Consider the following 10722-nt stretch of genomic DNA (forward strand, 5'->3'; position numbering starts at 1 on the left):
TTTCTCATACCATGTTCAATAACAGGCACTGGGTATTCCAACAAGATTCGGCGCCAGCTCAAAGAGCGAAGAGCACACAAGACTGGCTGGCGGCGCGTGAAATCGACTTCATCCGGCACGAAGACTGGCCCTCCTCTAGTCCAGATTTGAATCCGCTAGATTATAAGATATGGCAACACTTGGAGGAAAAGGCGTGCTCAAAGCCTCATCCCAATTTGGAGTCACTCAAGACATCCTTGATTAAGGCAGCCGCCGATATTGACATGGACCTCGTTCGTGCTGCGATAGACGACTGGCCGCGCAGATTGAAGGCCTGTATTCAAAATCACGGAAGTCATTTTGAATAAACTTTAGTGTCATAAGAATCTATGTTTTGTTAAATTCATTTTGGTATATGAATGGTTACATAATGAATAAACTTGTTTCAATTATTTTACATTAAACATGTGACAGAATTTATGACCTGACTAGGTAGTTACAACGGCTGCCCCACCCTTCAAACCGAAACGCTTTACTGCTTCACGGCAGAAATAGGCAGGGTGGTGGTACCTACCTGCGCGGACTGACAAGAGGTCCTACCACCAGTAAACTTAGTAGACTTTAAATAAGCCGCTTTGAAAGCTGGTTTGGTAGCGATTTAGATAATACTTTATTGTGAGGGCGTATTGTTAAGCCCCACGGGTACTGGTACCACAATCCAGTCTAAGTCTGCCGCGGAACCGTTGTCCTATACAATTGAGACATATCGAGGGGTATTTAGTTTATAATACGTGAAGCAAAAACTTTGTATCCCTTTTTACGAAAATTGCGCTGACGAAGGAGTATGAAATTTTCCACACTTATAGAGAATACAGAGAAGAAGTGCACAATGCTAATATTTTTTTAAAGTAATGCATAAAAGATACATTAAATCAATAAAGAAAACATTACACACACTACATACCATGTATTTGACGCACACACGCATGCATACTATTTATTGTCAAACTTTTGTTCTTGACGTCTGTTGTCAAATTGAGAATAGATTAAATATTGTTTGTCTTTGTTAATATTTTTTATAGTGTAGTCTTGGCGAAATTTGTGATTATAGAAGTATAAAATACAATCATAATAGTGTACAGACTTACAATTCCAATTAATTATGGTCGAATTTCGACTACTGCGGGACCTCTAGTTTAGTTTATTAAGGCTATTTAGTTTAAGCGACATTTCGTTTAATAAGCGACATTTATCTTTGTAATTAAAGGTGCATTTTATTTGGTATTAGCATCGACAACAATTAGATGTTTTTAATTGAACTTCAATTATGTTTATCCCATTCGAATAGATGAAAAAGTTTTTATCTTATGATATTTGTTTCCAAATTTTAAACTTTAAATAGCTCGCTCTTCTGCAAAATTGCAAAAATGCCGCTTAAAACAAGTTGCCTTTCACCCCTCCATATATTAAAAAAAAAAGCCCATGAGAAATCAATGCCCTAAACACGTCATTACGGATTCTCCCGATCCGTTAACGGTGCTTTTTTGTACCTCAAGCACCGGTCACCGTTGTCGTCGAACCCGTCGCTTGCGACGAAGGGCTCGACGAGTGAATTAACTCATAGACACAACCCACTGAGTTTCTCGCCGGATCTTCTCAGTGGGTCGCGTTTCCGATCCGGTGGTAGAATCTGCGAAGCACTGCTCTTGCTAGAGTCAGTGTTAGTAACACGCCCGGTTTGAGCCCCGTGAGCTCACCTACAAGCTCGGTGAATCTAGAATAACCCCTTGAAGTTACTAGAATAGGTATAAAAAAAATCAAAAATAGAATTGATAATGTTTTTTATTGTTTGGTCTGTTACCTTACCCGCTTGTCATATAGCTTAAGACAACATATAACTTGCAAACAGTATTGATAAGAACAATAAACATTTGAGAAGTATTGATGTAACATAATATCATGTTGGGATTGTAATCTTCGTCAGAATCTTAACGAGTTAAATCTTATTATTATTGTTTGACCGTATCCAGTGAAGTTGCGATCGAGTTTTGATGATAATGTCTTTGCGATTAGAGTTTATTTTCGGATTTCGCGAGTCGTAGAAGTAATTAAAAATAATTTTACGATTTAATTTAACGTTTGATGTCGTTCTATATTATTACTAAGGTATTATTAACGGCCGTCTGGTGTAGTGGTAAGTGAGATAGTCACTACACAAGGGGGTCGCGGGTTCGAATCCCGCCAAGGGAAGATATTTGTATGATAAATATAAATGTCTTTTCCAGGGTTACGGATGTATATTAAATATAAATGTATGTGTATAATAAAAATAATTTATTTCCGTTATCTGGTAGCTGTAACACAAGTTCTTTACGAACTTAGCACGGGACCAGGTAACGTGGCGTGATTGTTTAAAAAAAAAAACAAAATGTGTGCAATTCACACGAGGTAGAAGTGAAACCATCCAAAATTAAAATACAATTATCCTAAACGTCTTAAGTATATGTAAAATTTTGTCATTAGTAAATAATTGTAAGGTAGCGCCCTCTGTGAATTGATATTTTAATTTCACGTATAATCCTAAATTAAAATTCACTACAAGAGCTTTCATACACACGTTAGTATTAAAAAATCTCACAGATGGCGCTGTATTAAATAGTATGTATATTTCTGTCTCATTCTTTTCTGGCATCATCCTACACATTTTTGTATTTGTGTCTCTTACCTGTCGTTTTTTCCGTTGCATCCGGTTTGAAATCACAACGATTCTAAAGAAGTTTTCTCTTCAAAAATAAATAATAATAATCCGTCGACATTTGATTAAACTTGTAGTCATTAACGGATGGTAAAATAAAAAAAGTATCCAAAACGTCGCAAATAATTTAATGACAGAGAAAATAAAAACAGAAAGATTGATCCGTAAAACTAATGTTAATTATATAGGTTATACTAATCTATACAAATAAATAAATCTACAGTGGTTTTTACGGATGTTCCGTTATAACTACTGAACCATGCATCCGATTGACTTGAAACTTGGTATCCATGTAGAAAATACATGTACTTAATGGATAGGCTAATATTTATATGAGTGTTGGACTTAATAATAATGACAATAAATAATAATGTTAATTTCAAATGCCCAGCCAAGCGGGTAAGTACGGCTAGTTATTAAAAAAAAAAATATAAACTTTTTTTTTAAGATTTTTCGTATTTCAACCATTACTCGATTTAAACAAAGCGTCAAATTACGAATCGACTTTTCAATTATAAATAACTAGCAACCCGCCCTGGCTTCGCTTCGGAAACTGTAATTTATTATTGATTTTTCTATTATTTAATGAATGTTATTATACATAAAAACCTTCCTCTTTAATCACTCTATCTTTTAAAAAAAAACCGCATCAAAATCCGTTGCGTAGCTTTAAAGATTTAAGCATACATAGGGACAGACAGATATAGGGACAGAGAAAGCGACTTTGTTTTATACTATGTAGTGATTAGTAATAAATCGTGAGTTAAAAAAAAAAAAAAAAAAATAACAAAATATTCCACAAAAATATTAAATAACATAAGCAAATATAAAAATTATCACACGAATTCATCTCTACGGCATTCAATTACTTGCGTTCCTATCTGAAATCTGCAATAAAGGATGAGAAATTTAAAAAGAAAACGACTCCTTCTGAAGCGACTTTGTTCTCGGATGTGTTTGTTTTAAAATATTCATTTATTATTAATTTTTTTTATTGCTTGGGTGGATGAGCTCACAGCCCGCCTGGTGTCAAGTGGTTACTATAGCCCATAGACATCTACAACGTAAATGCGCCACCCACCTTGAGATATAAGTTCTAAGGTCTCAAGTATAGTTACAACGGCTGCCCCACCCTTCAAACCGAAACGCATTACTGCTTCACGGCAGAAATAAGCAGGGCGGTGATTCCTACTCGCGCGTACTCACAAGAGGTCCTACCACCAGTGATTACGCAAATTATAATTTTGCGGGTTTGATTTTTATTATACGATGTTATTCCTTCACCGTGGAAGTCCAACGTGAACAATTTATTACTGTAAAATACCATAGATTTTTTGTAACTAGTATTAGTGATATTATCAAAATAGCAAAAAATTCAAAGTCGATTTTACAAATATTCTATAAACGCAATGTGAGGTCAATGTCCTCTAACAAACGCGGGGGTGGTTTTGTGCTATTTTGCAGGTACATGACATATAAAAAGTACTCCAGCGAAAACACATTCAGTTTTATTTTTATTGCATAGTTAGACGAACTAACTTACGGTGGATCTGGTGTGAAGTGGTTTCCGGTGCTCATAGACATCACGACGGGAAGGCAACCGCCCACCTTGACTCATAGGGGCATAGTCGTAATTCAGTCATCTAAGGGTTGTGCTAACCAGAACGCACAGCTGCCTAGTGGCAAAATATGTAGAATGGTGCTACCGACCAGTGCTATCTTTCCCGTGATTAATCTAGAATATTTTCCGATTATTTCTGCCTTTAGACTTCAATGCAAAATCCCTACACAGACGAAATTCGACCATATCATGCTGCTGGCACCTGAAGATTGATAATCCTTTCGCAAATTATAATCTCTTCTTGTAGAGGCTGAAAAAAAACCGTGACCTTAATAACCTTATACTTCGTGATCTTCATGATAACAAAGTTCGTCTATAACTAGTAACAAAAATAATTATGTAAATCGGTAAACAAACAGTAGAGTAAGGTTTATCTATCTGTCTTGTTGTTTTAATTCAAATTCGTTGTCTTGGAAATTGATTAATGTTTCTTTTTTTTTGTACAACCTAGGGAACTATTCCTGCGTAATCGGGCGAGTAGGTGAGCTCACAGGGCTCAAACCTGAGGACGTTGCTAACACTAGCCCTAGCAAGAGCAGTGCTTCGCTGAATCTACCACTGGATTGCAAACGCGACCCACTGAGAAGATCCGGCGAGAAACTCAGTGGCTTATGTCTGAGGGAGTTTAATGTACGAATCTAGAACATATACCAAGAGGCTACAAGAACAACAAATTTTATTACTAAAACAAAAAAGTATTAAGCGGTAGGCAGCGGCTTGGCTCTGCCCCTGGCATTGCTGAAGTCCATGGGCGACGGTAACCACTCAACATCAGGTGGGCCGTAAGCTCGTCTGCCTACAAGGGCAATAAAAAATAAATAAATAAAAGCGCACAAACAACCAATAACACTTTTGTTGTTGAGTGTACACATGGATATTGTGCGTCAATATTTTTGTGCAAAAATTAAACTTCTTAAGGTATTACATATTGGTCGGTTTCGTATTAATCCGTTCGGAGCTGTAACAAATCATTCGGTTTTCTGATGTGACCATGGTTTTTTTTTAAATTTGAGACTTTTCTATGCTGTCAATTCAGAGTAATAGGGATAATTGGGATTTATATCCAACACGTTTTGTATGAAAACTTATTAATTTTTAATATGATAATACAAAAACACAATTGTTCCACACCTCTCATCCCCCTGAAATATCATGAAAAATTCATACGTATCAAATGCGTACACTGAGATTTTATTAAAAAACCAGCCCTAAAATTCAGTTGACCGCTCTCAAATTCCTACAATGGTAACATAATCAATTGGAACATTGAGACAATGACAACACCAGAACAAGAAGCAGGAGAAGCGATGTAATTAAAAATAAAGTTATATTGTTGTATTTACAACTCCTGAACCAATCGGTGTTTAATTGCTGTGGATGGGAAATTGTTTTACGACTGGTCATTAAATGCTTAGGGGAACCCATAAACTAGCCGCGCTCTTAGGATATGAGCTCGAAGATTCGATTGCATTGAGCCGTTGAATAGTCTGCGCCTGAAATAGGCCAGACGATGGGTACTCATGCTTAATCCAAATCAGCAGGTGGTTTGAAATAGGCCAGACGATGGGTACACACGCTTAATCCAAATCAGCAGGTGGTTTGAAATAGGCCAGACGATGGGTACACACGCTTAATCCAAATCAGCAGGTGGTTTGAAATAGGCCAGACGATGGGTACACACGCTTAATCCAAATCAGCAGGTGGTTTGAAATAGGCCAGACGATGGATACACGCGCTTGATCCAAATCAGCAGGTGGTTTTTAATATCTTTAAATTCATAAAAAAAAGATGTGTGGTGTCGTGGGACACCGGATAGAAACGAAGTTCCTTAATATAAAAATATTAATTTTAAGTTCTATTCGAGGTATAGAGAAAATAAAACTGGAGATTTCGTAACAACTCGCGGTCAATCGGTAACGTGCGAACTTATTGTGGTACACTTCATTCACGGTTGTTTGCATAAGAGTTAGTGTATTGCGCAAACGAACGCTTTGAGATCGTGGTCAATGAATAATAAAAAAATATAGTATTTTTTGTACGATATTACAAAATTAAGTCGTACAAGGTGTGCATTACTAATAAAAAACTTACGTTACGGATTTTTTTCCCGGTTAGGGTACCCTGCCGCATCGTCCCATAAGGAACTTCGTTCCAAAAATTTAAATGTATTTGAAGAACATTTAAAATCAAGGTGACATTTTGTCTAAAATAAAAAGTTTGACTATCATAGGTTTGCCAATGTTTCTAAAACACTCCAATCTTGAAATAGGCAAGACTTTGACTACGCACGCTTAATCATAATCAGCATGTGGTTCTAAGCATCTTTAAATTCATAAAAAAAATTTAGATGTATTTGAAGAACATTTGAAATCAAAGTGACATTTTTTTTAAATAAAAACTTTGACTATCATAGGTTTGCCAATGTTTCTAAAACACTCCAAACTTGAAATAGGCAAGACGGTGGCTACGCACGCTTAATTACAATCAGCATGTGATTCTTAGTATTCTTAAATTAATAAAAAAAAAGTAGATATATTTCAGGAGCATTTAAAATTAAAGTGATTTTATTTTGTCAAAAATAAAAAGTTTGACTATCATACCCTTACCAACGTTTCTAAAACACTCCAACCTGGAAATTGCGAACTAATCAGAAGCACGAGGTCAAAATTTTATCATTAAATTGAAATATTAATACTTACACCTCTTAAAGTAATACCACGATGACCTGTAAAGCGGGTTTTCTTAAAAAAAACAATAGTAGATTGATATGTTGATTAGACTCGGTTCAATTAGATCAATCTACAGCATCTAGCATACTAGTAATCAACCCGGGCTTAATTCAGAAGACAGGTATGTGCGATCACAAAAATTCTTCACAATTTAAGCCGTAAGCGTGGTCGCCCTAAGCCGTTGAAAAGATGGCGCTGATAGTGTGGCCAACGTAAAATACAGCATGTTTCATTATGGGAAACAGAAAAAAAAACAACTTAAGCCCGCCATTACGAAGATCATATCCCTTGTTTATTTACCGAAATATTCATTCGGTTTATCTTATAATTCAATGTGCTAATGATTTATGAGCCTTCCATTGTTGAAGAGTTTCGAAAACTGATCGAATTGATATCAGCCGTCTCTACCCTGTGAGAGCAATAACCACCCAGAAGAATATCATTGGGAATATAATGTTTTTTATATTACACTTTATTCGAAAAATAAGCATTGACACACAACAAGCATGTATTACTCGCCATAACACGCATATGGACGTAAGTACATAATTTGTTTTGTTTCAATTGAACAAAATAAATTGATTTAATTTTTTACTAGTGGTAGGACCTCTTGTGAGTCCGCACGGGTAGGTACCACCGCCCCGCCTATTTTCTGCCGTGAAGCAGTAATGCGTTTCGGTTTGAAGGGTGGGGCAGCCGTTGTGACTATACTGAGACCTTAGAACTATATCTCAAGGTGTGTGGCGAATTTACGTTGTAGATGTCTATGGGCTCCAGTAACCACTTAACACCAGGTGGGCTGTGAGCTCATCCACCCATCTAAGCAATAAAAATATATCTGAAAATGAAACAAACAGAGCTTAGAAATACTCTGGATAGGTTATGAATACTTCCTACCACTACTAATTCCGGTTGGCATTAAAAAAGCTAGCAATAGCTACCTAAATCACTGCAAAGACCCCATTGTTCTTTGAGTATTATACCAGGACATTCATTGTCAGTTAACATTTACAAGCACAAGTATAACATCATCATCATCTCAGCCTGTCCACTCCTGAGGCCTCTCCAATAGATCTTTTTTTTAATTCTTAATTTTACTATAATTATATTATTTATAGCTAACCCGGCAGACTTCGTAGTGCCTCAATCGATAAATAAAAGACCTAAACTTTTGTATAAAATAAACTTAAAACAAACAAAAGGAATCCGTTCGACGGGGGACACATCAAAGAGAAAACAAAATTGTTATTTTTATTTAATTCCGAGCATTTTCATATTTATCTACCTTTTAAACCTTCTCTGGACTTCCACAAATAATTCAAGACCAAAATTAGCCAAATTGGTCCAGCCGTTCTCGAGTTTTAGCGAGACTAACGAACAGCAATTCATTTATATATATATAGATTATATTATTTATAAGTATTTCAAGTTAATTCGACGTTTTGAAGGGAATAAAAATCATGTTCAAAGATTCCGTTACATACTAACATACGTATGAATCTGATAAAAGCGTATTAAAAAGGAGATAAGTCCGTTTCGCATGCGTCTATTGCTATAAAGGTTTTACGAAGCGGAAATCTGTCATGATGCACGTTGGCATGGATGACTTCAAGTAGATCGTGTCGGGGAAGCAGACATTCGCGATCTATCCGATTTGGTTACGTGTAAAACCAGACTGCAGTGGCTGCAGTGGATGCACGGTCGACAGATGACACCAGCTAGTTTACTTTTTTGTACCTGTAACGTCAGCGACAAAAGTGTCCACGAGAAATACGATCAGAGTTTAATCTGGCCGGATAAAAAGTTCGCATTAAAAGTGTACAATTTCCAAAAAAATTCGAAATTGAGTTAATATGCGAAATCATTTGGTATCACCAGTAATTTTATCATAAATACTTCAAAAGAGCGTAGTTTAGTTTTAGTTTTTTTTTTTATTAGTTTACCTATATTTTGACTACTATTAACAAAATTAATATATAATTTTATCTTACTTTCTACTTCTTCTTCTTCTTCTTCTTCATCGCTCCCTCATTGCTGAGACTCCGTTTGAGCTTGTCGACTGCCAGTCTCCATCGGTTCCGGTCATTTGCCTGGTGTAGTGCAGCGCTAAGTGGTCTGCTGGTTTGCTCGGAGATCTGGTCGGACCAACGTTTGGGGCTCCGGCCTCTAGGACGTTTTCCTTCTACTTTTCCAGTGACCATCAGATCTTACTTTAAAAGACAGATAATGTAACTGGTAAAAACTAAAAAATTAATGTTGCAAAGATGATTAATATTAAAATATCATATGTTAAACCTTTGAAACACTCTCCTGTAAAATTTTGTAAGTTTTCAGATTATACAGTTTTAATGCGAAAAGACGATAACATGTTTTCGATTACGGCGCTTCGAATACGTTATGCCTTTGATCTTTTGTTTCAAGGTCAATCACTTTCGCTTTGAGGTTTTTGTCGCTTCGAAATAAACGCTCAACAGCAAATCCTGGTTTTTACATGAAAATCGATAGCAAAATTCGGAATGACATTATTTAAGTTTGTTTATTAGTTCATTGTCATCTTGGTATGTCTTGATATAGTTTATGTCCTAGAAACCGCCATCTACATGCTACTTTATGTAAAAAGGTTATACGATTATTGAGTTTTCAACTTTGTACCCCTTTTTACGAAAATCGCGCGGACGGTGGAGTACCTATGATACACTTATCTATGCATATAAATAAAATTGGAGTGTCTGTTTGTAATATCTAAATAACCGATTTTTACTACATACATATGAATATATATACGGTACATACACCAAAATAACATGTTTTACAATTTTTGTCTGTCTGTCTGTTTGTTCCGGGTAATCTATGGAATGGCTGGATCGATTTTAACGAGACTTTCACTTATAGGTAGCTGATGATATAAGGAGTAACTTAGGCCACTTTTTTTAAACTAGCTTCGCCCCGTGGCTTCACCCGCGGTACGAAAATAAACGTGGGTAACATCACGGGACTCAGCTATCAATAATAAAATTTAATGTTTCCGAAGCGAAGCGAGAGTGGATCGCTAGTAATGAATATAGAGAAGGAATGCAAAATGTTTTTTTTTTTTTTAATTTTGCTTAAAAAATACATTAAATCAATTAAAAAACATTACACACACAATTACACACCACCATGTAATTGACACACATGCACGCATGCATACTATTTGTTTATTGTCAAACTTTTCTCATTGCTTATAGTCTGTGGTCAAATTAAGAATAGATTAAACATTGTTTGTCTTTATTAATATTTTTCTAAAGTGTAGTCTTGGCAAAATCTGTAACAAACTTATGATTTCAATTAATTATAGTCGACTTTCGACTACCGGGGGACCACTAGTATTATGTATAAATACGTAACTCGTATGTAACATAGAAATATCTTGCTCAGTAAAAATAATAAAAAATTTAATTTCCAAATCTAATTTCGTCGACGACTGTACCGAAATGGGCGCATAATACGACAACTGCGGAACATTTCACATGAGAAATATAAAAATAAAGGTTAAGTTTTTTTTTCTGGCTGTACCTCGTTGAGTTTTGAGTCATAGACACAAATGTCAATGCATAGATTAGATACGTAAGAGGTTAATAGTTCGCTTTGCTGCTTTA

At 35.8% G+C, this 10722-nt stretch overlaps 1 long non-coding RNA gene across 1 annotated transcript; it reads right to left on the minus strand.

Moving 5' to 3' along the window:
- Positions 1-2841: 2841 nt before the first annotated feature.
- LOC134200114 (uncharacterized) lies at positions 2842-9680 on the minus strand. Its single transcript, XR_009974873.1, has 4 exons — positions 9380-9680; positions 9076-9294; positions 4278-4605; positions 2842-3622 (listed from the first exon to the last, which is right to left on the minus strand). It is a non-coding gene; the product is annotated as an uncharacterized LOC134200114 (long non-coding RNA).
- Between the last annotated feature and the right edge of the window lie 1042 nt (positions 9681-10722).

Source organism: Bombyx mori, chromosome 2 (genome assembly GCF_030269925.1).
Source record: "Bombyx mori chromosome 2, ASM3026992v2".
Lineage (NCBI taxonomy): Eukaryota > Metazoa > Arthropoda > Insecta > Lepidoptera > Bombycidae > Bombyx > Bombyx mori.